Here is a 17,500-nt window from a genome sequence, read left to right on the forward strand (position 1 = left end):
AAAGCTCTGCACTGCCTTGCTCTATCTTGCCCAGCCTTACTTTGCTCTGTTTAGCTGCGCCGGATGTGGCACTGAACGGCACTAGGGGGGAGGGGGGGGGGTGATAATGACCCCCCATTTACGGTATGCCAGGGGGGGAGGGGGAGGCAAATGACAGCGGGGCCACATCGAGGTGATCTGCTTTTTATCACGTAGTAAAAAAAAAGTTAATGAAATAAAAATAAAGATAGATAAAAATCTAAGAAAAAATGAAATGACTGTCGTTGTTTAAATGCTGTCTAATAGATGCTTTAAGATCAAGTGACCCGGTTGTTATTTCAGTGAAATACCCCGGGTAATAAGAGCGAACTATTTTGAATTCAGAGTTATGCCGAACATTTAAATGACAAATTTCTTCCCCGGATTTCGCACCACCTTAAGATCTTATACTGTTATAAACTTTATTAATGTGAGTCCGCGAACCTCGACACCTGTACTCCCCTTCGTTAACAAAGAATTCTAAGGCGCAGTTAAAGATTAAGCTTCGTGTGTCGCCGAATTTCATTATCTTGCCTTACATCGCATAAACTCTTGATTGCAAATAAGCGGTTGCAGACCCACATACTCAGCCCCTCCCCCTCCCCACTCACCCTCATCTGAAAAGAAAGGGGAAGAGGAGAAGAGGTGGGAGGGAGATGGAAGAGAGGAGGAGGAGGAGGTGGAGGTGGAGGAGTAGATGAAAGAGGAGAAGGAGAAGAACAAGAAGAAGAAGGAGGAGATGGAGGATAGCAAAAGAGGTGGAGAGAGCAAAAGAGAAGAGGAAATGGAGGTGGCAAAAGGGGAGGAGGAGGAGGAGAGTACGCACAATAACTGGAGTGCTTGATCTCGTACTATTAATCGAAAGCTTTCACCTCGGCTGTCAGCTGTCTTATTATCTGATGCGTCATTCCATGCGTAAGTGGGAGCGAGAGGGGGGATGGGGAGGGGAGGGCGGAGGGGATGGCAAGGAAAACGGGTTAGCTGTTTGTTCTTGTACTGCGGCGTGTAAAATTAATTAAAAGAGAGAAAAAAGAAAAAAAGGAAAATAAGAAAAAGAATATATATATATATATGTATATATTATATATATATATACATATATATATATATATAATGATAAAAACGATGAAATAGAAATGAGATTTAAAAAAAAACAAATAATAAGATATTTGAGATTGCATCGCTCGGGTTTTTTTAAGGGTCGCGTGAAGGGCAAAGAACTGTCTTTTTTTTACTAGAATTACAGTGTTTAGTCAACTGTTATAGAAAAGAAAATTGCTCACGGATTTCGAGATTCACGGTATCATGGCCTAATTGCAGGTTAATTATATCTAATACCTGCTTGATGACGCGTGCCTTCGGGCGTTTGCTTGCGTAAAGATTTGAAAAATGTGGATTATTATTCCCATCTCGTTTTGACTAATTATTTGCCGATGATTGCACTCGTTTGACCTCGTTGTTCCCTTGGTGAGTGATTGCGAGTTGCGGATGATGATGAATACGCGGCGGTGACTCGGGATGTGTACGTAACGCGACTTACGGTGCATGTGCAAGCGACTCACGGAGGGGAGGGGTGGGGGGCATATGCAGATCTGTAGCCGACTCATCGAATATAAACATCTTAACCCGTTGCTGAATAAAGATTATCATTTTTTGAAGGAGATAAGGCATATGACCGTTACAAGAGACAAGAAGCAGGCCGAAGATGTAGTTGTGGCGAAGGGAGGAGGAAAAAACGGAAAAGATTGATAGTATTTTTTAGGGAGGATATTAGTGGTGCATTTTGGCAGCTCGTGAAGGTCGGCGTTTGGGGAAGAGTGCAGAGAGGCGAGAAGGTGAGACGTTGGGGTTATAAGGAAGGAAGGCTTCTGGGTCATACGCAGGCAAATTTGTATGTTGATTCTTCTTCTTCCCCCCCCCCTCTCTCTCTCTCTCTCTCTCTCTCTCTCTCTCTCTCTCTCTCTCTCTCTCTCTCTCTCTCTCTCTCTCTCTCTCTCTCTCTCTCTCTCTCCCCTCCCTCTCTCTCTCTCCCCTCCCTCTCTCCCTCCCCTTTCCCTCTCCCCTCTCTCTCTCCCTCTCCTTTCCCTCTCCCCTCCCTCTCTCCCTCTCTCCTCTCTGTCCCTCTCTCTCTCCCTCTCTCTCTCTCTCTCTCTCCATCTATCTATGCATCTCTCTCTCTCTCTCTCTCTCTCTCTCTCTCTCTCTGTCTGTCTAAGGGCAGCGGCCGAGAGCCCGCAAGCGGCGCACGAGCGGCTCCCTGCGGCGTGCGTCGGGCGTCTCCCCCGCCGCACCGCCTTACCCCGACGCTGCGATATTGTCACTCGTTCATCATCCTCACGCCCACGCCCCTACGACACCCCGCCCGCAAGTCCACCTGCTCGCACGCGTTCCTGTCATGGCTCAACTTGTCGACTTTGCGCCGGTGTAGCCAAATCACCCACATTAGCATATTGCACTGTGCCGGTTGTATCATTCGCTTAAGCTTTTGTAATACTGTGGTAATACATGTTTTAGGGGGAATGTGTGATATTTTTCGTTCATAACTTTATTAGTTTGTTATGAAATGATAGCAAGAAATTACCTGCAACAAGTTAACAATCATATTACTTTGCACAATGCTTTATCTACACATCAGTTTATATTCATAATTGCCGTACGGGAGCACGGTTAATTTCGAATTGCAAGACATATGTCATGCAGTGCAGCATATATATTATTTTTTATCAGGCGTACAACACGACAGCTTCATGACAGGGAAACTATATCTCGCAGACTACAGCCTCCTGGCGCCATTGCGACACCTCGTTCATTGTGCCTCCTACGCCGCCGCCGCCTGCACGTCAGAGCGATTCCGAGACGGCGTTCTTCCGCGACGAGACGCTTCCAGGACACCTTAGCGAGACGCCTCCACGACGCGTCCGCGTCTCGTCCAGTCGCTGCCTTCGCACTGCCGCTTTCGCCTTGCTCTCTGCTTCGGTTGTCCTACCCATTGGCTCTCGTCTGCCCTAGCCATTGGCACTTACCTCGTCTGCCCTAACCACTGGCCCTTACCTCGTCTACCCTACCCATTGGCCCTTGCCTTGTCTACCCTACCCCCTGGCCCTTGCCCTGTCTGCCTTACCTACTGGTTCTTGTCTCTTCTCCTCGGCCCTCCACAAATCCTTACCTCTTCTCCACTACCTTCTACTCCTGACCCCTTATCTTATATTTACACCTTTTCTCCCTTTCCCTTCTCCTTCCTTCCCCTCCTCCAGGCCTTGCCACTACCCCCTTTTCCCCTTGTCCCCTTCCCCTTGGTCCTTTTCTCTCTCTCCCTTCCCACTACCCCTTTTCCCCTTGTCCCCTTCCCTTGGTCCATTTCTCTCTCCCTTCCCACTACCCCTTTTCCCCTGCATCCAGGCCCTTGCCACTTTCCACTTGGTCGCCTACCCTCTCTTCCCTGCCTCCTGGCTCTTGCCCCCCTTCTCTCTCTCCCCTGCCACTGCCCCCTTTCCCTCCTACCTCTAGGCCCTTGATCCCTCCCTCTCTCCCTAGGACCCTGCCTCCTGGCCGCCACCTTGCCCTCCTTCCCCTCCTCCCCCCACCTGTAGTGCCCAGATGTGGAATCGCGACGTGCGCCTCCACCCTGAGCGGAGGTCCGCCCTCTCCACTTTTTTTTTGTTTTGGTATTTTATTTCGTTAACACGCTACGTTCCCATTCTTACGTATTTGTGTGTTATTTTTATTGGTTTTCTTCTCATTCTCTCTATGTATGTATATGTCTTTCTGTTTGTCTACGTCTCTCTCTCTCTCTCTCTCTCTCTCTCTCTTTCTCTCTTTCTCTCTTTCTCTCTTTCTCTCTTTCTCTCTTTCTCTCTTTCTCTCTTTCTCTCTCTTTCTCTCTTTCTCTCTTTCTCTCTTTCTCTTTTTCTTTCTTTCTCTCTTTCTCTCTCTCTCTCTCTCTCTCTCTCTCTCTCTCTCTCTCTCTCTCTCTCTCTCTCTCTCTCTCTTTGAAGTTCGCTCAACCCATTTCGGTGTAGCAGCTCTGGCCTTGACCTGCACCTTAGGATATATTATTTATGCATGTATAAAGCCTATGTATGTATGCATGTATGTGGGTTGGCAGGTAGGTAAGTTTGCACAGAGAGAGAGAGAAAGAAAGAAAAATAGAAAGAAAGAGAGAGAGGGGGGGATAGAAAAGGAATTTCAGAGATAGAATAAGAGAAAGATGAAGAGAGAGAGAGAGTAATACAAAAATAGAAAGAAAAATTCATCGATACAAAGAGAGAAAAAAGAGAAGGTATATGAAAAAATAGACAGACAGCGACTTTGTTTGTATATGCGTGCGTGCTTGTATGTCTGTGTTTTTACGTGTGGTCACGTGACAAAGGTGGGTGTCCTTCCAGTTTCTTCGCTTGTGAGTCATGCTTGGGGGTGAAGTGGAGGCCGAGGACTCAGACTGACTCATCCGGGGGGGTCTGATGGCGCTCTTCAAATCTCTATGCACTTCCCTTTTTCCCCGTCTGACTTTTTGTCTCTTTCTTTCTTTCTCTTCTCTCCTTCTCTCTCTCATTCTCTCATTATCTATCTATCTCTCTATCTACCTATCTCTCCCTCCCTCTCTTCCCTCTCTCTTCCCTCTCTCTCTCTCTCTCTCTCTCTCTCTCTCTCTCTCTCTCTCTCTCTCTCTCTCTCTCTCTCTCTCTCTCTCTCTCTCTCTTCCTTTCTCTCTCTTCCTCTCTTCCTCTCTTCCTCTCTTCCTCTCCCTCCTCCCTCCCTCTCCCTCTCCCTCCCTCCCTCCTCCCTCCCTCCCTCCCTCTCTCCCTCCCTCCCTCCTCTCTCCGTCCCTCCCTCCTTTCTCTCTCCCTCCCTCCCTCCCTCCTTTCTCCCTCTCCCTCCCTCCCTCTCTCTCCCTCTCCCTCTCCCTCTCCCTCTCCCTCTCTCTCTCTCTCTCTCTCTCTCTCTCTCTCTCTCTCTCTCTCTCTCTCTCTCTCTCTCTCTCTCTCTCTCTCTCTCTCTCTCTCTCTCTCTCTCTCTCTCTCTCTCTCTCTCTCTCTCTCACACACACACACACACACACACACACACACACACACACACACACACACACACACACACACACACACACACACACACACACACACACACACACACAGCGCACGCACGCACGCAGCCTCCTGACCACCTCATTTGAATGTTAATGACTCCATTACAAGCTTGATAGGCACTGGAGGAGGAGAGAAGGGGGAAGGAGGAGAGGGGGGAGGAGGGAAGGGTGTAATCGTATTGGCTATGGGGGGAGGGAAGGAGAGAGGTTGAAAGGAGAAAGTTGGAAGGAAGAAAAAATAAGATAAAAGAGAAAGGAAAGCAAGAGAGAGGAAGCTGATGAAGCGGAAGAGATGAAAAGAAAGAGAATCTATGAGTAAATTAATTAAACGCCTGGATGGGGAAAAAGACTAACTGGTAATTCTCTTGTGATAATGATAGTGGTGATGATGGCAATAATGATGATGCTAATGAGAAAGATTACGAATGAATAATCCATTAAAAGCCTCTGATAAACCAGCGCGGAAGAAGGGAAGGGAGGGAGGCGAAAAGGGAAGAGGGAAGGAGAGACGAAGGGGTCGGCGGGAAGCGAGGTTGGGTACACGCCGCGTCCTGTAGAGTTTGGCGGGAGACTTTACATATTAATTGAATCTATGAATCTTGATCCATTGTGAACGTTTGTAATTCCGGAGGTCGGGGTGGATCTCAGGCCTCGAGGTTAGGGGGGGTTGGGGGAAGGGTTGTGAAGGAGGGGAGAAGGGGGGGGGGAGTGGGAGGGGAGGGAGCAAAATGTAAAGTAAGGTTGGATTCTCATAGGATCCGGGCTTGACTCTTCTGCATAGGCCTGTACCTGTACTGGATTTTCACATGCAGTATGAAAGGATTTTGATTTCTGTTTGACTATATCTATTTATATTTCTTTATGTAAATGGATCTTTAACTTTATTTACGAGTACAGAGATGTTTTATTCATGTCTTGGTGATTTTCGAAAAAAAATGCTGCGTTCTTACGTTTGGTACACGTTGCGTTTTCTCTATGAAGCCATCTATTTTCAGTCTCTACCTCTTCTCTTCTTCCTCCCCCCCCCCCCCCACTCTCTCTCTCTCTCTCTCTCTCTCTCTCTCTCTCTCTCTCTCTCTCTCTCTCTCTCTCTCTCTCTCCCTCTCCCTCTCCCTCTCCCTCTCCCTCTCCCTCTCTTACTCTCCCTCTCCCTCTCTTACTCTCTCTCTTCGTGTCTCTGGTAATAAAATCAATTAATCTTGTCGTTTTCAATGTTACACGGCCATTTTTTGTCTCTAAAACTCACCAGGAATGAAACATTGCAGACTATCAGTATTCCCAGTTGCCATCGCTGACCATATTGATTTTGCATTATCGCACCTTGCACATTCAGGAGAGTTGAACGAAAAGAAAAGGGGAGCTTCTAACTCATAGTTGTGAAGTGCAAACCGACCTGAATAACCCATGAACCATTTTGGAACACCGCCTGAAGATCCCGCGAGAGAAGAGGGGGAGGAGGAGGAGGAGGAGGGAGGGAGGGGCGTCAGTGGTGTGAACGAATGAGGAAGAAATGCAAGTCCTCGGGGTCGTAATGGATGCGAGCTCGGAGGGCGCTGCTCGGTGGCTAATGAGGGTCGAGGCGGAGAGGATTTATGTCCGAATGACGACACCGCGATACTGTCAATGAGGAGCGAGAAGAGAGGGGCGGGGACTTGTTTGGTGTCGGTGTGTTGATGCGAGGTTGGCCGTGTGCGTAACTTTGTATACTTGCACACATAACGGAGGAAAGAGGGTGTAGGAGAAGAAGGAGGGGGAAGAGGAGATGGAAAAGGGGAAGGACAGGGTAAGAGTGAGGGTGAGAGAAAGGGAAAAGAGGAAGGGGAAGGAGAAGGAGAAAGGGAAAAGAGAAATAGAAAGAGGAGGAGAAGGAGAAGAAGCAGAGAGAGAGAGAGATTCAGGACTCAGGATTCAGGAAGTCCTTAATAAGTCAGTGTTATCTAAAAAGGCTTGACGCTCATAAACGACAGTAAAGGGGACGAATCACCAGGGGCAAGGCAAATAGAGCAGGATCTGATAAGAAGACCAGTGATAACAGAGATAAGAGAGACTAGGAGTTAACGAGAGACGGAGATGGTAGCGATGGCCGTGACCCTTCAGTACATAAAGGGAAAGTCGCCCTTATGCCGGACCGTTAGTGCAGCCGCGTCTTTCGTGCATTACGGACAGGCAGGACTTTTGGTCTCGTCTTTTGGTTTCATTCCTCGTTCGTTTCTTTGTTCGTTGTCTGTCTGTTTGTCTTGTTTTTCGTTCACTTGCTTTCACTTTTTTAAAATCTTTTTCACTTGCCATTTTTTTCCCGAGCTCCCAACTTATCCCCTTTGTCTCTCTCTGTATACATCAACCAGTATCTCCTTCTCCTTCCGTTTATCCAACAACCGGTTTATCCCTCTGTCTATCTATCCATCTTTTTCGTCACTTAGCATAGATTGCCCCGCACGCGCCTGGTCTTGTTGATCACTTGGGAAGGGGCCAGCATACCTGTAATTCCTTCAAGTCATGTGACCATATTTGGCCGGACAAAAAACGATCACTTCACTTACAAGGTGAAGGACACGCGGCGCTTCATGAAAGGGTGGGTAGGGGATGGGAAATGGGGTAGGAGGAGGGGGGGGAGGGAGGGAGAGTTAGGAGTCTGTGCTCTGGTTCAAAAAGAAAAAAAGAAAATGTACACGAATCCATCTCCTTGGGACTCACGCTTGTTGGGTCGAATTCGCCCTTCTGTTTGTACAGGATTCTCAACCCTGGCGACACGTGGGCTTAGAGGCGGTATTGGGACGGGTGGGCCTAACACGTGTTGTCGTGGCGGTGGACGTCAAGGAACCGAGCAGTTACCTGGAGTGGGTGAAATTAATGGAGGGAGGGATTTACATGGGCTAAATGGACGGCAAAAAGGTGTGTGCTGGCGGTGTCTGCTACACTCTTGTGACTTCTTAACCTCCACTTGACTTTACAGATTCTTGTGCTTGTGTCTCGCCTGGGTTTGTTCTGCGGTTCTTTACCCCCGAGTGATTGCCCCAGGGGAGTGTTGTTGTTGTAGTAGGGTTGTTGTAAAATGGCGGACGCGGTCGACTCGTTGGCGACATGTGTTTAGGCTGTTGGGTGGCGGTGGTCCGGCTTTCATCTTTATTATCGTGTTTTTTTCATATTTTTTGCGTTTTACATGATAATTTGTGTGTAATTTTAAAAGGGTTTTGTGTGTTTGTATTGCGGAACTCAATTTAGTCGACATGTATTCGTATAATCTGATATACTTTTTGTTGTTATGTTTTATTATTTTCAATCTATTATCAAACGTATATATGATTTCGACAATTGACTTTACATAATTAAAAATAAATTCAATTCGTTCAATTCAATTTTCTCTTTTTCTTAATAGTCTTTCAATATATCTAACATTATTTCGACAGTTGACTTTACATAACCTAAATATATATATATATATATATATATATATATATATATATATATATATATATATATATATATATATATATATATATATGCATTCTTTTCTCTTTAATAATTTTTCTTTCGCACACTCCAACAGGTGTCCAAGGGGGTATGAGTCACATGAATTTATGGCGGGTGACAAATTGAACATTAAACGCGTAATTGGAAACTCCAGTGTGAATGGCGATATAATCCCAAAATTTGTGACCTAAGAATTGGAACTTTCTGGTGACAGTTAGTAGGGTAAACGAGCAGTTATGTTTTCTTTCGCGGGAGAGAGCGAACGAGTAACGAGGTGAGGTGCATTTTTTTTTTTAGTTGTTTATTTATTTATTTTATTTCCATTTTATTCTTATCCAATCACATTTCCATTGCGAATATATTTTTCGAGTCTTACAGCCCGTCTCTCTCTCTCACTTTAATGAAACTCTCTGTCAACAAGTTGGTAACCTCATCACCCAACTCCAACCCAGAAACCCTGTCAAACATAGGTCTTCATCCTCCAGAGGCAAACGAGCATATCACCTTAACAAAGATCCGGAAATAAAGCTACTTAGAAAGTTAATAAGGTCTACAGTAAATCAGCTAAAAAACCTGGGGAAAAATCCCTACTTAGCTAGGGACCTTGTTTTCTTTAGTAAAAAACTTAATGAGATAATGACACAAAAGCGGGAAGAGAGATTGTATGCCTGGGCAGAATCGATTGACTCCACGAGCTCCATGAGTAACGTGTGGAGGGAAATCAATAAGATTAAAGGCAATGCACACAATGTCACTCCCCACCCTCATCCAGAAAGGGTAGCTTTGTCAATCCTCAGTAAATGCTGCGAAAACTCTTCTCTCGATAATCTTCCATTATCCATTCGTAGATGCTCCCTTAAGTCAAGACACAAAAAATGAAATTAACTATCAGTGCCAACTTTTAGATGAGGCTGATGCACCATTTACAAGACACGAACTTCTTGCAGCCATTAAAACTAGCAAATCCACTGCACTGGGGATGATGGAATCACTTACGACATCATCCGACTCCTGCAAAGGTACAGTACAGGGAAGAAATCCTCTCCTGATCTTTTCAACTTAACTTATTCTACAGGCATCTTGCCTACTTCCTGGAAACAAGCCACCATTATTCCTATCCCAAAACCAGGGTGTCCTGATGAATTTAGACCGATTTCTCTGACATCCTGTCTCTCTAAACCTGTGAAAGGATCCTCCTCAATCGCCTGCTCCACCAGATCAAAGATCAAATTCACCCATCAGTCTTTGGTTTCCAAAAGGGAAAAGGAACACAAATGTGCCTGGCACAGTACCTCAGTGGAAGTAATGCACAGGCTTCTTACTTCATAGATTTCAAGGGTGCATTTGACAGAGCTTCCCCTACTGCAATCCTCCATGAATTAACTCTCCTAGGAGTTAAGGGCAAGCTTCTGCTATGGATAAAGGATTATCTGTCTTTGAGAAGAGCAAGAGTATGTTACCAAGGCACCTACAGTAATTATGGTGAACTCGAGTTAGGAACTCCACAAGGAGGAGTTTTGTCCCCTTCACTATTTAACATTCTTATGCACTCTCTTTGCAAGCTAAATAGTGAGTTAGGAGACCTATGCAGCATCACATCCTATGCTGATGACGTTTCTCATTCAGGTATTTGATAGGGGGGAGTATGTTCTTCAGGATTCAGTAAAAAGTGCACTTCCCTTGGACTCGTAATCAACCCTGTCAAGACTAAGTATATTTCCAGATCAAACAAACTGTCATACATTCCAAGATTCGGTGGACAAGTCATTGGAAAAACTGGCATTTATAAGTATTTTGGTGTTATGGTGATTGCTCCCCACCTCATGTCCCGCTTCACTCGGGAAATTGTTCAAAACACCAGGGAATGTTGCCTGGAGCGCGTAAGACCTTTACAATACATAAGCATCAGATACGTTGGTGCTTCCCTAAGTGTCCTACGATTGATGTACATTTCCCTGCTTAGGTCCATGATAGCCTATACGAGCCCGGTTCTCGGTATGTTTCCTTACAGAATAATGCCATGAGAGTCATTTTGGGTTGCCCAATGACTGCCAAAGTTCTTTTCATGAGGAAAGAGCTTGACATCCCGTCAGTTCACAGTCGCATTACTCAAGTCAACACCATACACGGCATCGGACTTCTGTAGCTTCAATCCACACCACAGATTTCCCTTGCATTGTCTAATGAGATCAATAGTAGAGCTAGGCATGTCCGCCGGCCTCGATACTCCAATCTCATAAAGTCAAACTTGGAATGGAAGGCCCAGACTATTCTCAGCTTCAGTGTGGGGAACAATGATTTTATCAACATCCCAGAAGGAACGCTTACTTCACCATGGCATAGATCACATGTTGACGTACATATTGATAAATTAGCAGGGCTAAAATCCATTTCAATAGTTAAAAGGCCATTACTTGAAATATATTGATGAAATTCTCCACCCCCCTCAGGGTACCCCCCACTTGCAATCTACTGTGGTGCTTCTACTGATCCTCATGGAGCAGCAGGGATTGGTGTACTAATTCCCGACATTGCTCTTCAAGAAAGTGTGCGAATTTCCAACTGGACAAGCACAACTGATGCCGAGTCAGTAGCAATATACCATGCCATCAAAAAAGGCACTGAACAGCAGCGACACCTAGCTGTCTTCTCTGACAGCCAGGGTGCACTGTATAGACTTACAACATTTAATCCAGAAAACATGGTAACTATCAATACCATTCACCAAATCGCTAGCCTATCCGAGCAGGGTATACAAGTATCACTATACTGGATACCTTCTCATATAGGGATATCAACCTGTGACAACGTAGATAAGTTAGCAAAGCAAGCACTTTCCCATGAAGAACCATATTATGTAATACCGCTATCTATCAGTCAAATGAAAAAACGTGTTATCAGCTGTCTTCGAGATTATGAGGGCCAGGTATGGACCACTGAAAAATTGAAGAAAAGTGGACATGGTACCATCTGGCATTATGATAGTATTGTCAGGTCATGTGATGCTGACAAACCATATAATATACGAATGGACTGTCTCGGAGACAGCAGGTCACGCTAACCAGTCTACGCATAGGATGTCAATATACTATACATTATGTACAGGATGCAGTTCTGGAGGCCAAGCCAGTTACGTATCTCCATTGCAAAATGTGCAAGGCGCCCAAGTTGCAAAATCTTACACATTACTTACTTTGTTGCTCGAAAACTGCATCCTATCGATCAAATAGCACTTATTGGTTATATTATTCTTATCACTTATCACAGACACCTGGTCTTGTCTTCGATATGATTAGGGATATAAAAGTTTTTTTAACCAACTAGATGATATGTGAATATTGTAAGTATAATGACACAGACCTTCAGGCTTGTTGAATTAATGTTTGATTAACAGCCCTTTTGCATAAGTATAAGCACAGCCAGTTTGGATAGATGCGGTAGCATCTTACCCTGGCTTTTTACAGGGCATGTACACTGTTCTGTAAATAAATATTATCAAATCAAATCAAATCAAATCTCTCTCTCTCTCTCTCTCTCTCTCTCTCTCTCTCTCTCTCTCTCTCTCTCTCTCTCTCTCTCTCTCTCTCTCTCTCTCTCTCTCTCCTCTCTCTCCCTCCCTCCCTCCCTCCCTCCCTCCCTCCCTCCCTCCCTCCCTCCCTCCTTCCTCTCCTCCCTCCTCCCTCTCCCTCTCTCCCTCTTCTCTCCTTCTCTCTCTCCCTCCCTCCCTCCCTCCCCCCTATCTCTCTCTCTCTCTCTCTCTCTCTCTCTATGTCTCTCTCTTTCTCTCTATCTCTTCCTCTCTCTCTCTCTCTCTCTCTCTCTCTCTCTCTCTCCTCTCCCTTTCTCCCTCTCTCTCTCTCTCTCTTTCTTTCTCCTGACCTCTCTCTCTCTTTCTCTTTCGCTCTCTCTCTTTCTCCTGACCTGTTGTGCCGAGGTGTCGTGGTTACTTAAACATATATTTGGACTTGCTGGGAGGTCAAGGGGCGTGGCGGCGGCGGCTCCCTCGGCTGTGTGAGGCACCGTTTAAGCTCCCTCGTTGCTCCTCTTCTCCGGCGGGTCTCATGGCGGGGGACGTGGGACTCCGGGGGTGAAGTGTCGTCTAGGATGGGGAGGGGGAGGGGGAGTGGGAGGGAGAGAGGGAAGGTGAGAGGCAAGGGTGGAAGGAGAGGGTTAGAGGGTAGGTGAGGGGCAAGGGTTGGAATGATAGGGGGAGAGTGGAGGTGAGGGGAAAGGCAGGGGGAGAGAGGGGCAGAGAGAAGAGGGGAGGGGCAGGGGTAGAAGGGGAGGGGGAGAGAGAGGGAGAGGAAGAGGGAGGGGGCCGAGGGAGGAGGGACAGGGGGAGAGTGGAGGTGAGGGGAAGAGCAGGAAGAGGAGGGAGAGGGGCAGAGGGAAGGGTGAGGACGAGGGAGAGGAGAGGGGAGAGAGGAGAAGGGAAGGGGCAGAGGGAGGAAGGAGAGGGGGAGAGTGGAGGTGAGGGAGATGAAGAGGGGAGATGGGGAGGGGGAGAGCGAAGGTGAGGGAGAGGAATATGAAGAGGGGAGAAAGTGTGAGGGTGAAGGTGTGGGTCAGGTGTGGGTATAAGTAAGACAGAGAGAGAGAAACAGAGACAGAAAGAAAGAGAGAGAAAGAGAGCGAGAGCGAGACATACAGAGAGAGAAGGGGGGTTGGGGGGTGGAGGAGATTAGCCGAGCGGATTTGATGTTATCGCGGGCGCTGATCGCGTTCGCGTTGCTCCCCGCTTTGGTCCGGGCGCCGAGCGAGGGCGGTGATTATCTCCCGAAACCCGCGAGTTGAGATGGAACGTCATAAACTCGGAGTCTCTGGAATGTAAACAGGCTCGGGATATTTCTTATTCGATCCTTATCAAGAGAGAAGCGTGTAATTAAATAGTAGCACCGCACGTGATATATCATGATAAGCTCCGCCGGCCAGGTAAGCGAGGAGGCTGCCGGCCGTCGCAATAAAAGGGGGGGAGGGAGGAGGGGGTGGGCGGCTGCCTTGTTTATATGTTTCATAAAGCAATTAGGCTCCCGTACATGGCCCCGGGGCATGATCGCTGGCCCTCCCGCTGGTCGCTGTTTAGCCGGTAGCCCCGCCGGTAGCCTTTGCTGGTAGCCCCTTCATGGCCGTCCCTTTGTCGGCACGCCCCTCGGCCGCCTCGCCACCACGCGCCCGCCGCCCGCCGCCCGCCGCTGCACCCTCGAGCCGTCTTCTTTATTGCTCGGTTTGTTTTATGTCCGATCCCGCAGCGACGGCGGCGCTGCCGCTGTTGCTGTTGATGGCGGCGATGGCGGTTTTTTGGCCCTGCGATTGGCGGCGGCGGTTGGAAGGGGCGCGGGGCTGCCCTGGGTGGCCGCCGCCCATGGGGTGAGAGGGGGCTTTCAGGGGCTGATTGAGTCCCTGTGATGAGGAGGGATGTTACCCAGGGATGTCACTCGAACCAAGGTACAAATCTGTTGCTGGCTCAGGCAATCATCTTCCACGTGTTTCATTCCTAGAGGCAATCATCTTGCACCTTTTTTTTCATTCTTAGATTTTTTCAACCAAAAAGAATCCTCCTTGGGAAATTTATAAATCTATTGAGTATATGAACCATCCCGAGTCTGCAACAGGTGCTCGGAGGCTTATGAGCGTTTGCCAGAGAGACGCGGCGCCGAGGGGCACGACTGGAGTGCGTCTGTTAATCTGAATGTTTATCTTCGCAGGTACGTCGGAAGGGGCAAGGCGGAGAGGTAATTATCAGGATTTTCCCCTCAGCGGCGCGGCGGACCTATCCCAAGAGGCCCCAGAAGACACGCGTCGTAAAGGTGAGAGTGTTGCGGGGCGGCGGGGACAGGGCAGGACGCCGGGACACAACACACGCAGCAAAACTTGTGAGGATTTTGTGGATAGACTTATAATTATTATTTCATTTTTGGGATGATTGCTCAGAGGTGCAGGGAGAGTGGACAGGGGTCGGTTTCTCTCTCTCTCTCTCTCTCTCTCTCTCTCTCTCTCTCTCTCTCTCTCTCTCTCTCTCTCTCTCTCTCTCTCTCTCTCTCTCTCTCTCTCTCTTGCTTTCTTTCTCTTTCTCTGTCTGCCTGTCTATCTCCCCCTCTCTCTCTCTCTCTCTTTCTTTCTTTCTTTCTTTTTCTCTGTCTGCCTGTCTCTCTCTCTCTCTCTCTCTCTCTCTCTCTCTCTCTCTCTCTCTCTCTCTCTCTCTCTCTCTCTCTCTCTCTCTCTCTCTCTCTCTCTCTCTCTCTCTAGCAGAATAGGGGGGAAGAGGGAATGGGGAAAGAGAAGAAAGGAAAAGGAGAAAGGGAAGAGGGAATAGGAAAAGTGAGGAAGGGAAGAGGGCATGGGGAAAGCGAGGAAGAGAAAGGGAGAAAGGGAGGAGGTATGTCTTCTGCCTGAGAGGAGGCAAGTTCACCCGAAGCGAGCGCCGACTTCGGGGAATGTACGAAGGCCGCGCGAAGGTCAGAAAGGGTAGGGAGTTACAGGTGTAGGTGAGAGGGTGACTAGGGGAGGGGGGAGGGAGTGGGTAAGGGGAGGGGGGAGGGAGTGGTAAGTGAGGGGAGTAGGGGGAGGGAGTGAGGGAAGTAGGGGGGAATTGTGGGGGGTAGGGTGTAGCTGCATGAGGTTCGGATTAATTCGAGAGTCAGGAATTGAAAAAAAAAGATGGACAAGAAGAGTGGATAAAGGTAAGGTGAATTTTAGTATTTGTATAGGAGGCGTATGGGGAGTGGGTATGGGTGTGTGTGTGTGTGTGTGTGTGTGTGGGTGGGGTTATTTCAACACGGGATTGCAAGGGCTGGAGGAAATAGCAGCTTGTCAGACGAAAAGGGCGGTGGGCGTAATTTGATCTCCCGCCTCACGCCCCCGCCCACCTGTACCCGAGCCCTCTTACGCCCACGGTGTTGCTTCATTAGAATGACGGGGGGCGTCCGAAGCAAGAATGGCGGCTAAGGAGGTGGGGGGGAGGGGTGCAGGTGGACGCAGGAAATGCCCCGAAGAGAGACGCACGCATTCTTCGAGGGATTAATGCCGCCCACGTGTTTGCCCCCCCCCCCTCTCCCCCCTACCCTCTCCCCTCCTCAACCCTCCCTATTCTCCGTCTCCCTATTTGCCCACGTGGTCACCCCCCACCCCACCCCGCCTTCTTCGTTTTTCTCCCTTTCTACTTCTGGTTCTCTCTGTTTGTCTCTCTCTCTCCTCTCTTTCTTCGTCCTTCTCTCTCTCTCTCTCTCTCTCTCTCTCTCTCTCTCTCTTTCTCCCTCTTACTCTCTCTCCCTCTCTCTTACTCTCTCTCTCTCTCTATTTCTCTTTCTTGCTATTTCTTGCTTTCCCTCTTTCTCCCTCTACCTCTCTCTCCCTCCCCCCCTCTCTCTCGCTCTCACCCTCCCTCTCTCTCTTTACCTCTTTTCTCTTTCTTTTTGACTCTTCTTTCTTTTTTATCTTCTCTCTCTCTCTCTCACTTTCTCTTTCACACACACACCTTCTAAGATCCTGTTTCTCTCCTCCTTTCTCCTTCTTTATTCCCCCTCCCCCTCCCCCCTTCTACCCAACCTCCCCCTCCTACCTCTACCCCCTCCCCCTCCTCTTCTACCCCCTCCCCCTCCTTCTTCTACCCCCTCCCCCTCCTTCCTCTACCCCCTCTACCCCTCCACATCTACCCCCGCCCCCTTCTACCCCCTCCCTTCCCCCTCCACCACCTCCCCTATCCCCCACCACCGCTTCCCCTAGGCACGCGCGTTCACGGATGCGGATGAGGTCATTGTGGAAGATGTCAACCCACTGAGCCGCCTCTCTGTGTGACGTTGGTTGATGTCTCTCGGTTGGGGAAGATTTTGTTTGGGGGGTGGTGGTGGTAGGGGAGGTAGGGGAGTGGGGAGGAAAGGGGGAGTGGGAGTTTCCTGGTGGAGGGATAATCGGAAATTCATATCGGATCCGGTGAGGCGTCCGGTTACTTTTTTTTTTTCTTTATATAGCTAGCTTGGATGATATTTTTGTTTTGGGGGATTTTTTTTTTGTTTTCAAAAATTGTTGTTATGATTTTTGTTATTGATTTTGTTTATATGTTTGTTTCTTTATTTCAAAGGGGGAAGGGGATATTCAGCGTATCCAGATGCTATCTGGATTGGATCTTTTATTATTATTATTATTATTATTATTTATTTTTATTTATTTTATTTATTTATTTTTGTATCATTATTTTTTTATTATTATTATAATTTTTTTTTTGAAAGGAGGGAGGAGTTGGATTCTTTGGGGGGGGGGGAAGGAGGAGGGGAGGGGAGTGAGAATAATCCAAAATACGTACCGGATCCAATAAGTGTACCGGTTTATTTAGGGGAGGAGTGGGTCATCTGAAACGAGCCAGGACGACCTCCCCTATTCCTCATTCCCAATTCCCCATTCTACAATCCTAATTCCCCTATTCCAGATTCCCAATCCCCCATTCCTCAATTCCATGCTCCCCACCCATATTCCCACATCCCAATCCCCCATTCCTCAATTCCATGCTCCCCACCCATATTCCCACATCCCAATTCTCCATTCCTCAATTTCCCATCCCCCATTCCTCATTCGTTTTTCTTTCCTTTTCCTTTGCTCTCCCATCGGAAGATTGCTGAAGTTGACGTTAATGACGGTGACTCGGATTTGTGTATGCAACATCTGAAGTATACTTGCTGAGCGTCATTCAGTCAAGCCGTCTTTCGCAAGTGGCTGTGGCAGGACTGTCAAATAAAGAACATGGTGTCATTATGTTCATTATCACATTATCCTCGACATTATCTCCACAGCACAAATATCATCACCTCTTTAAGTGTACGATTTACCAAAGTAATTATCCACAAATTGCAGTCAGTATAATAATTTTCTCGCTCTCTGATGCCATTAACATAATACTTCTATAATTACTTTCCCGTCGCATCTGTCTCGTTC

At 47.6% G+C, this 17,500-nt stretch overlaps 1 protein-coding gene across 4 annotated transcripts in view; it reads left to right on the plus strand.

The window, feature by feature from the left end:
- LOC113813921 (ras association domain-containing protein 10) overlaps positions 1 to 17,500 on the plus strand; it is a 323,202-nt gene that overhangs the window by 27,414 nt on the left and 278,288 nt on the right. For 3 of the 4 annotated variants that reach the window (XM_070124560.1, XM_070124557.1, XM_070124558.1), the window contains exon 2: positions 14,281 to 14,382. The exons of the other annotated variant lie outside the window; for it this stretch is intronic. The gene's annotated coding sequence lies outside the window, so the exon portion shown is untranslated. The remainder of the gene's footprint in view (positions 1 to 14,280; positions 14,383 to 17,500) is intronic. 4 annotated transcript variants of the gene reach the window in all.

This window comes from Penaeus vannamei, chromosome 8 (genome assembly GCF_042767895.1).
Source record: "Penaeus vannamei isolate JL-2024 chromosome 8, ASM4276789v1, whole genome shotgun sequence".
In the NCBI taxonomy this organism is placed as follows: Eukaryota; Metazoa; Arthropoda; class Malacostraca; order Decapoda; family Penaeidae; genus Penaeus; species Penaeus vannamei.